General features: G+C 40.1%; 1 non-coding gene across 1 annotated transcript; it reads right to left on the reverse strand.

The window, feature by feature from the left end:
- Positions 1-367: 367 nt before the first annotated feature.
- Positions 368-474, reverse strand: LOC133799050 (small nucleolar RNA R71). Its single transcript, XR_009876258.1, has one exon. It is a non-coding gene; the product is annotated as a small nucleolar RNA R71 (small nucleolar RNA).
- Positions 475-10,925: the final 10,451 nt, after the last annotated feature.

A 10,925-nucleotide genomic window follows, 5' to 3' on the forward strand; every position in this document is an offset into this window, starting at 1 on the left:
GAGGAGCCTGCGAGATTATGTGCTACCCACTCTGACGGGAGTACAAAATAGTATATGCCCACCAACTGTAGAGGCCAACAACTTTGAAATAAAGCCCACCATTCTACAAATGGTGCAGTCCTCTGTGCAATTCAATGGGTTGCCCTCTGAAGATCCTCACACCCATTTGTCTAACTTTCTGGAGTTGTGTGGAACCTTCAAATATAATGGGGTGAGTGATGACGCAATTAAGCTTAGGCTCTTCCCATTTTCTCTAAGGGACAGAGCTAAAAGTTGGCTGAACTCTCTGCAGCCAAATTCCATTGTCACCTGGCAAGATCTAGCTCAGAAGTTTTTGTCCAAATTCTTCCCTCCATCCAAAGCTGCTAAATTGCGGGGAGAGATAAATAACTTTTGCCAGAATGACGGAGAGTCACTGTATGAAGCTTGGGAACGGTTTAAGGAACTCCTGAGAAGATGTCCTCATCATGGCATTGAACAGTGGATGCTAGTACAGAATTTCTACAATGGTTTATGTCCAACAACCAGAACTATTATAGATGCTGCAGCAGGTGGCACTTTTATGAGCAAGAGCGCAGCTGGTGCTTATGAGCTGCTGGAGGACATGGCTACAAACAACCATCAGTGGTCTGAGGAAAGATTATCAGGAGTCAGAAAGGTAGCTGGGGTGCATGAGCTGGATGCAATTACCGCTTTAACAGCGCAAGTAGCTTCTTTGACCAAGCAGTTGCAACAGAGCAGTCTATTTGCTAATGCGGTTCAGATGGCAGTGAGGTGTGAAATGTGTGGTGGTGCTCATTCTGTCGATCAGTGCCCTATCTGTATGAATAACACCCCAATGGATCATGCTCAAGTTCAAGCGGTGGGAAACTTTCAAAGGTCGCTCAATAATCCATTCTCCAACAACTACAATCCTGGGTGGCGAAATCATCCCAATTTTTCGTGGAAGAATAATCAAGGCCAACAACCTCAGTTTCAGGGCCAATTTCAGAATAACATGCCTCAGCCACCTATGAATCAAGCTTCTTCATCAATGCAGCCTAGGCCTCAACAACCAATGCCTCAACCTGAGAGACCTAATGAACTGCAAGCTGCCCTGTTGACTCTTACTAATACACAGACTCAATTTATGACTGAGACCAGATCCTCTATCCGAAATCTTGAGACACAGGTTGGGCAGTTGGCCAATATGCTCAATAACAGACCCCAGGGAAACTTGCCAAGTAATACTGAAGTCAACCCCAAGGAGCAAGTTCAAGAAATCACTCTGAGGAGTGGGAAGCAAACAGAGCAGCCTAGACCTCCACAGGCAGTAGTTCAGAAAAAAGAGATGGGTGCACAGTCTGATTCAGAAAGGGTTACTGAAGACCATCAGAAGTCAGAACAGAGTCCCCCAGTGGTCATTGAGCAGCCAGTTAGAGTTCCATACCCTCATAGGCTTAGAAAGACTACCCTTGATAAACAGTTTTCTAAGTTTCTTGAGGTGTTTAAAAAGCTGCACATAAACATTCCTTTTGCGGAGGCCTTGGAGCAGATGCCCAGTTATGTTAAGTTCATGAAGGAGATTCTGTCAAAGAAAAGGAGAATGGAGGACTATGAGACTGTAGCACTCACTGAAGAGTGCAGCGCTATTTTACAAAGGAAGTTACCCCAAAAGCTGAGAGATCCGGGGAGTTTCACCATACCTTGCACCATTGGCAAGTTTGAATGCAAGCACGCCTTATGTGATCTGGGGGCAAGTATCAATCTGATGCCTTTATCTGTGTTTAAAAGACTTGGTTTGGGGGAGGCAAAACCAACAACTGTCACTTTACAGCTCGCAGACCGATCGTTAACACATCCACGAGGTATTATTGAGGATGTTCTTGTGAAAGTGGATAAGTTCATATTTCCCGCTGACTTTATTGTTCTGGACATGGAGGAGGACACAGATGTCCCTATTATTCTTGGTAGGCCATTTCTAGCCACAGGCCAAGCTCTTATTGATGTTCAAAAAGGAGAGCTTAAGCTTAGAGTTCAAGGAGATAAGGTGGTCTTTAATGTCTTCAAGTCTATGAAGTATCCGGTGGCTAGTGACAGTTGCTTTAGTGTGGATGTGATAGAAAAGGCAGTCTCCAAGAGAAGGATGAGCAGTGATGCCTTAGAGGCAGTATTATTGGGTGATGAAGGCGATGATGATGAGGACGCTGAGATCAGAGAATGTGTCAACTGGATCAATTCTTTCTTACCATATTGGAAAAAGTTCCAAGAATTAGCGGATGCGACTGAAAAACCGCTAACCTCCATTCAGCAGCCACCACCGTTGGAATTAAAGGTTCTCCCAGATCACTTGCAATATGCTTATTTGGGAGAGAATGAAACTTTACCGGTCATTGTGTCAGCTGACCTGTCAAAGGTAGAATTGGAGAAACTGTTGAGGGTTCTAAGGGAGCATAAATTGGCCATTGGGTGGACCTTGGCAGATATTAGAGGAATAAGCCCAGCGACAGTGATGCATAAAATCTTATTGGAGGAGAATAGCAAGCCATCCATAGAGGCCCAGAGAAGACTCAATCCAGCCATGAAGGATGTAGTACTTGAGCAAATTCTTAAATGGTTGGATGTTGGGGTGATCTACCCAATTTCTGATAGTGCATGGGTGAGCCCTGTGCAAGTGGTACCTAAGAAGGGTGGAATGACTGTAGTAAAAAATGAGAACAATGAACTCATTCCAACAAGAACTGTAACGGGGTGGCGGATTTGTATAGACTACCGCAAGCTCAATAAGGCAACAAGGAAGGATCATTTCCCTTTGCCTTTCCTTGATCAGATGCTTGACAGATTGGCAGGCCACAGTTACTACTGTTTCTTGGATGGGTATTCTGGGTATCATCAGATCGCTATTGCACCAGAAGATCAAGAGAAAACAACCTTTACATGTCCTTATGGCACATTTGCTTTCAGGAGAATGCCATTTGGACTATGCAATGCCCCTGCAACATTTCAAAGGTGCATGATGGCCATATTTTCAGACATGGTAGACAGGTGTATTGAGATTTTCATGGATGATTTCTCTGTTTTTGGCTCATCATTTGACCTCTGTTTGGGTAATTTGGAGAACGTGCTGCGTCGTTGTGAGATGGCTAATCTGGTGTTGAATTGGGAGAAATGCCATTTTATGGTGAAAGAGGGGATCGTTCTTGGCCATAAAATTTCAAGTGAGGGAATTGAGGTAGATAGAGCGAAAATTTCTACCATTGAAAGGCTGCCTCCACCAGTTTCAGTCAAAGGAGTTAGAAGTTTTCTTGGTCACGCTGGGTTCTATCGAAGATTCATCAAAGATTTCTCAAAGGTGTCTAAGCCTCTCTCGAATCTGCTTATGAATGGAGTTGTCTTTGATTTTAATGACGAATGTTTGAGGGCGTTCAATTTCTTGAAAGAAAAGCTTATTTCTGCTCCAATTGTGATAGCTCCGAGATGGGAATTGCCTTTTGAGTTGATGTGTGATGCCAGTGATTACGCAGTGGGGGCAGTTCTGGGACAGCGGATTGACAAGGTATTCAGGTCTATTTACTATGCTAGTCGGACTCTAAATGATGCTCAGCTTAATTATGCCACTACAGAAAAAGAGTTGCTAGCTATTGTGTTTGCTTGTGATAAATTCAGACCATATCTGATTGGTAACAAGGTGATTGTCTACACTGATCACTCTGCCATTAAATACTTGATGTCAAAGAAAGATGCCAAGCCCCGCCTGATTAGATGGATTCTGTTGCTTCAAGAATTTGACATGGAGATTCGTGACAAGAAGGGCAGCGAGAATGTGGTAGCTGATCATCTCTCTAGACTTGAGGTGGAGGAGACTGAAAATAAGAAAGCAGTGCAAATCAATGATCATTTTCCTGATGAGCAGTTGTTTGGGGTAAGTGAGACTTTAGCTGTCCCGTGGTTTGCAGACATAGTGAACTTTTTGGTTGCAAAAATTGTGCCTTCTGAAATGTCAAAGCAGCAATTAAAGAAATTCTTTTTTGAGGTGAAACACTACTATTGGGAGGAACCTATTCTCTATAGGCACTGTGTTGATCAGATTATCAGAAGGTGTGTTCCTGAAGAAGAGATGCAGTCCATTCTTAATCACTGTCATACTCAACAATGAGGAGGGCATTTTGGAGCATCAAGAACGGCGGCTAAGGTATTACAAAGCGGTTTCTATTGGCCTTCATTATTCAAGGATGCCAATGAGTTTTTCAAGGCTTGTGATAGATGTCAGAGGACTGGCAATATCTCGAGGAGAAACGAAATGCCTCTACAAGGGATTCTTGAGGTGGAACTGTTTGACGTATAGGGCATCGATTTCATGGGGCCTTTTCCCCCATCTTACAACAATGAATACATTCTATTGGCAGTTGATTATGTATCCAAATGGGTGGAGGCTGCAGCAACTAGAGCCAATGATGGTAAAACTGTGCTTAATTTTCTGCATAAACATATTTTTACTAGATTTGGCACTCCCCGAGCTCTGATTAGTGATGAAGGGAAACACTTTGTGAATAAGCAATTGGATGCACTGCTGGCTCGTTATGGAGTTTATCACCGAAAAGCTTTGCCTTATCATCCTCAATCAAATGGGCAAGCTGAAGTTTCGAACAGAGAAATCAAGAGCATCCTTGAGAAGACTGTTGACAGTTCGAGGAAAAATTGGTCGAAAAAGTAAGATGATGCGATTTGGGCATACAGAACTGCATTCAAAACACCAATAGGCATGTCTCCTTATAGGTTGGTGTTTGGTAAAGCGTGTCATCTACCAGCCGAATTGGAGCATAGGGCATTTTGGGCTATGAAAAAGTTAAATTATGATTGGAGTGCCGCTAGTGAAAGAAGACTGTTGCAACTGAATGAACTTGACGAGTTCAGAAATGAGGCTTATGAGAATGCCAAGATTTATAAAGAAAGAACAAAGGCTTGGCATGACAAGAACTTAATCAGAAGGGAGTTCCAACCAGGGCAGCAGGTACTTCTTTTCAATTCAAGACTGCGGCTGTTTCCTGGCAAACTGAAGTCAAGATGGTCAGGGCCATTCACTATAGTTCAATTCTTTCCTTATGGTTCTGTAGAAGTTCGGGGAAATTCAGGTGATTCCTTTAAAGTCAATGGTCAGAGATTGAAGCCCTACTTGGGTGGTAGTTTTGATCAAGCGAAGTCTATCCTCCTTCTGAAGCCTCTCTGAAGAGGGGTTCAGCGTCCGGCTAAATGACGTTAACGACAGCGCTTGTAGGAGGCACCCTATATTTTACTTGTTATTTATTTTACTTTTGTATTTGTAAACAATGGATATTTGGTTTATTTTTGGACTTTTAGAATCGTGAAAAACGTGAAAAATGAAAAAAAACTTTAAAAAAATCAAAAAAATAAAAATTCCTTAAGGGCCGCAGCATAGCCCTATGATGCCGCGGCATTGGGGGTTCCAGAGGCTCACGAATTTGGCAGAAAAGGGGCGGGCCACGGCATAGATGAGGAGGGCCGCGGCATTAAACCCAAGATTTCCCAGAATCACAAGGCGGGCCGCGGCATATGTTTGAGAGGGCCGCGGCATTCCAACCTGGTAATTTGATGCGGGCCGCGGCATAGTCAAGGTAATGCCGCGGCCCTAGTCCGAAAATTGGGATAAAAAGCCCTAAATCAGCCATTGTCTCATTCATTCACTCTCACAATACAAATCACATTCCAAACATCTTTCTCTCTAATTTTTTTTGAGACTTCCATCAGTCAAGGAGACCACAAGAAGGATTTTTGTGCCATTCAAGTAAGTGTATCCTCTCTAGTCTAATACTTTTGATTGGAGATTAGATTGCATTGTGGTGTTGTGGATTGTTCTTTGTTGTTCTTGTGAGAAGATTTAGGGTTTTGCCAACTATTGATTGTGGGAATTATTGTTTGAGACTATTGATTGTGGGAATTACTGTTTGAGGCTATTGATTGTGGGAATTAGTGTTTGGGGTTGTTAATTGTGGTAATTAGTAAGTTTGGGGGGAGTGACACCAAAAAGGAAATTATACTCAAGTTCTTGAGAGCATAATTGGGGGTTTAGTTGGTTCTTTTTGAAAGATATTATGGGTCCTAAGCGAAATCCCCTTAGAGGCACCTCCTCCAATAAAGCATCCTCATCACGCACTCAACCACCACCAACACCACCTGCCCCAGTTGAGTATGACACTAATATATTTGTTAGTAAGGACGCTGCCGAGTTGTTTAAAAAGATTTATAAAAGATCGGTGGTAAGGGAAAGGGGGTTTGACTTTAATGAGGTCCCTGTTGTACAACACCCTAGTTATGAACTGATCAAAGCTGAAATAGTGCGTCGTAGATGGAATTTGTTTTGTGACTCGAACCATGTGGATTCAGCCAACTGCTCTATTATATATGAATTTTTCGCCAACTTCTCATATCAAGATGCACAGCAGAATAATTTTGTCAGGGGCAAATTGGTGCCTACAACAGCCTATGCATTCAACCAATTAGTGGGTCTTCCCTCTTTTTCTGCACAAGAGGATGAATACTGGCAGTTGGCCCATTTCGAGGAGCCAGACTATGATGCGGTGGCTGCGGTCTTGAGTATGGAAGGGGCACGTTTCAGTTATCATAATGGGAGGCCCAAAGAGTTGTTCAGGTGGCAGCTAAACCCAGTTGCGAAGGCGTGGTTTTATTTTGTGAGTGCACGTTTACTGCCGATGTCTCACCTGTCTTCTATTGATCGAGAGCGTTGTTTGTTAGTGTATGCTATCATGACCCAAAAGAAGGTCGATGTGGGCCGCATTATTCGATATAGCATACGCAACATCAGTAGATTCAACACTACCGCTGGTGTCGCCCATGGTACCTTTCTTTCGACTTTATGTAGTACTTATGAGGTACCAACCTTTTCCAGTGATCTAGTCCGGAGGCCAATGGGGGCCATCAATCAAACCTTGTTTACGGCCTTCCCTCCAGCTTCGCTTACGCAGCCTGCCTCTACTCAGCCAAATAAGCGCAGCCGGGCTGATGAAACAGGGGACCCTGATCAAGCTGAGGAGGAGGAAGTAGAAGAAGAGGGTCCCAGCAACCCACCTGAAAATTTGGCAATTGGAGGACCGCTTGACGAGCACACGCAGCATACGCATGCTCGATTGGATTACATTATTCAACAAAATCAGTATTTAATCCAATCGCAGCAGGCGCAAAATCAGCACTATAATGACTTTATGGTGCAACAAAATGAATATGGGCGGGCTCACATTGAGGAGTTGAATACTTTGGTCACGAGGTGGACTATGAGTTCAGCTGATGAGAATTATTTCACTCCACCGCCACAGTACACTCCATATCAGTGGCCACCTCCACCACCTCCACCGCCATACTGATGTGGCGTCAGGTAAGTTCTCTTCCCTTGTTCTTTTCTTTATCACATTGGGGACAATGTGCATCTTAAGTTTGGGGGGGAGCTTATTTTGTTTTATTTTTTGTTTTCTGCGTGTTTAGTTTAGTTTTCTGTAGTGTAAAGGTTAAACCATCATTCTTGTCTATAGTTGCTTTGTCTTTGCTCGTGAAAAGGAAATTGAATTCAACTGTGTGCTTGGTTCAATTGTTTTAGAGTTGAATTTAAAAAGTTCTGTGGGAAATTTTTGATATGTTTTGAAAAGACAACATTTTGGATTGTATTATATGTGTTTGACTAGGGTTGGTGGAATGACAATTTGAATCTAATAGAACTTGCATTATTTGGCTTTTGAGGCGAAATTCTTGATGACATGTGTTTAGAAAAGTGATTTAGGCAATTTTATTGTATCGATTGTGCCTTTCAAGCCGACCTTGAGTTAATTATCCTTAGTTACCCTTTTGAGCCTTGAACTTGGTTTTTGTCTTGATCATACTATTTGAGCCTAAATTTCTTAACTTCTTTATTTTTGTTTTCCTTTCCTTTTGTTATCATAAGCATATAATCTATGGGAAAGAAGAAGGAAAAATAGTAAGAAGTTGGTATGATTGGAATATAGTATGATTGAACAAAAAAAAAAAAAGAGAGAGAAGTCTTTGAAAAAAAAAAAAAAAAAAGAATAATATCACTTTGTCACACTCCTTGATCATATATATATATAGAAAATAATAAGTTTGGGGGAGTGTGATTTGAAAAAAAAAAAAAGTGATAAGTCTAGAAAAAGAAAAGAAGAAAATAATGAAAAGTGTTGGCATCTCTCTCTCTAATTGTATAAAAGGGTGATTTTTGGTGTGGTAAAGAGAAATTTGGTGGGTTTCAAGGTTTTTTTTTATGCTTATGGTAACGACTGAGCCTAAATGAGAATTTCATCTACATTTACCTAAGCCTAACACTATAACCTGTGAAAGTCCTTTTGATTTCAAAACATGTGTTGTTGACATTAGTGGAGAAGGTCAAGTAATGCAAGCATATTGTAGATTTGGTTTGTGGAATTGTCTGGAATGAGTTGAGCATATATGATAGAATGCAAGTGTTGTAGTCATTTTCATGATATATTATTGATTTCCCTAATTGAACTATATAAGTTGGACTTTAAGGCAATTGAGCTGAAATTCTGGTTATAAATATTGCAATTGAGATTTCATGAGTTTTGGCAAAGTAGTGTAGATGGTAATGATGGTTTAGCTTGTTCGTCTGTGTTTGTTTCTTTTTGATTAGTTTAATTTGGTCTTTACTCGAGGGCGAGTAAAGGTTAAGTTTGGGTGAGTTTGATGAGTCTAATTTTTATTATGTTTTGGTGATGTTTTTAGTAGTCTTTTATTTTGTTTTTCCTTGTTTTAGCGCGGGTTTACGCTTTGTTTGGTTGTTTTTGTGAATATCAGGAAGAATTGAGCATGTGGAAGAAAATGCCAAAGAAAGGGAAGAAATAACCGAGTTTTCCATCATATTTCAATAAAGAATGGTTTTTAACACAATTTGGAAGTGTTGGTGAAAATTTGGGATGAAAACTTGAAGAATTGGGAATTCCCTTAAGAGCCACGGCATGAGCAAAGGGGAGCCGCGGCTAGGTGGGAAACAGAAGCATTGTTTTTCAGGAAGTCTTCGGGCTGCGGCATGGCTAGATAGAGACGCGGCATGGATGGGCACTCTGCCCAGAAAACAACAATGCGGGCCGCGGCATGGCTTCGGAGGGCCGCGGCATGGAAAGGGCTTTTTGCCCAGGAATTTGGACACGGGCCGCGGCATAGTGTATGTAGGGCCGCAGCCCGCCTCTCTAAAATCTAAAATCCTAGGTTTTAAAGGACGAAAAAGGAAAGAGAAGTACGTACGGACAAAGGGAGGAGTTCTGGTTTTGAAGGCTCAAGCTTAGAGTATTTTTACATGTTTTTCTTCTTGATGTTATCTTTAAATTCTGTTGTGATTAGCACTATGACTATGAACTAATTTTCTGTTTAGGATGTTCAATTGAATCTCTTGAATTTCTGTTATGACCTAATGCAATTTTAATTTCATCTTCTTCAATCTTCTTCAATTCCATATAATCTGTTCTTGTAGAGTGATTATTGATTGGCCATCTTTAGTCATATATATATGTTTTTAAGTCAAAATCTGAGAAGTGAGATTTAATTATACTTTGGTTATATTGGACATAATTCTAATTTAGAACGAAAGTATCTGAATTAATTGTGTAACTGTTATTAAGTTGTGGAATTTAATGCTACCTTTGTGGTTCAATTTACCATAGAAATATAGGAAATTTTCACCTAGGTTGAGTTTATAATTCATAGTATGATTATAGGCTGCTGTTTCAACTTGTTAATTGAATTAGGTAAAAAAAAAAAAAGAAGAATTCATACTTTGCATTAGGGAATAATAGGAAGGATAGTTGATGAGATTGAATATCCTAATTGTTTCTCAGTGATTGAATTAAAAGTTTTACTATTAGTTATTATTCTATTTAATTGTCGATTATTATTTCTGCACTTTATTGGTTCTTTTGCTGTATTTTACAAAAATCAAGAATTTTAATTCATCAAATAGAACAAGAAATTAATTGATTGGTAATTGATAACTCAGTCCTTGAGGACGATACTTGGTTTTACCATTTTATTACGAGTTTGCGACTGTGTGCACTTGCATAGCAAAATTATCGCAACAAAAGACAAGACTTGATTTACAAGATTTAAATATTCGTAAGCATCTACACATGAAAAAGAAGGGGAAAAAAATGGTTCAAACTAGTAGCATGCTATACGTTATCAACGAAGGAATGGCAAGAATTTTGTATGTTCATAAAGTCTGTAAAATTTCTTGATGGATATGCTGCAAATATTTCTCGAAATGTTAACATGAAAGATGGAAAATTATTTGAGTTGAAAAGTCATGATTGTCATATTTTATTACAGATGTTGTTACCTATTGGTTTAAGGCCATATTTGAAAAAGAAAGTAATGGATGCTATTGCTGAGTTGTCGTTATTCTTCAAAAAGCTATGTGCGAGGACATTATATGCGAAAGACTTAGACGAATTGGAAAAGGGCATTGTGCTCACGCTTTGTAAATTAGAAAGTATATTTCCTCCTGCTTTCTTTGATGTGGTGATTCATCTTGTTGTTCACTTGCCATTAGAAGCTAAGTTAGGTGGTCCAGTACAAATGTGATGGATGTATTCAATCGAAAGGTAACAAAACTTATAACTTAAGTGTAAAAAATTAAATAATAATTGAATACAACTCTTTATTACTATATATTGAAAACATAATTAATTTCATGAAATTAGGTCATTTAAAAAAATATATGTGAAAAACAAAGCCTGACCTGGAGGTTCTATTGCTAAAGGATACATTATTACTGAGGCACTAAACTTTTGCTCAATGTATCTTCGTGGGATGGAAACACGCTTTAATCGTCTTGATCGCAATCCTGATTACCTTGGAATTAGAAAACAATCGACACTGTCAATATTCAACATGCC

The sequence above is a fragment of the Humulus lupulus genome, chromosome 8, assembly GCF_963169125.1.
Source record: "Humulus lupulus chromosome 8, drHumLupu1.1, whole genome shotgun sequence".
Classification (NCBI taxonomy): domain Eukaryota; kingdom Viridiplantae; phylum Streptophyta; class Magnoliopsida; order Rosales; family Cannabaceae; genus Humulus; species Humulus lupulus.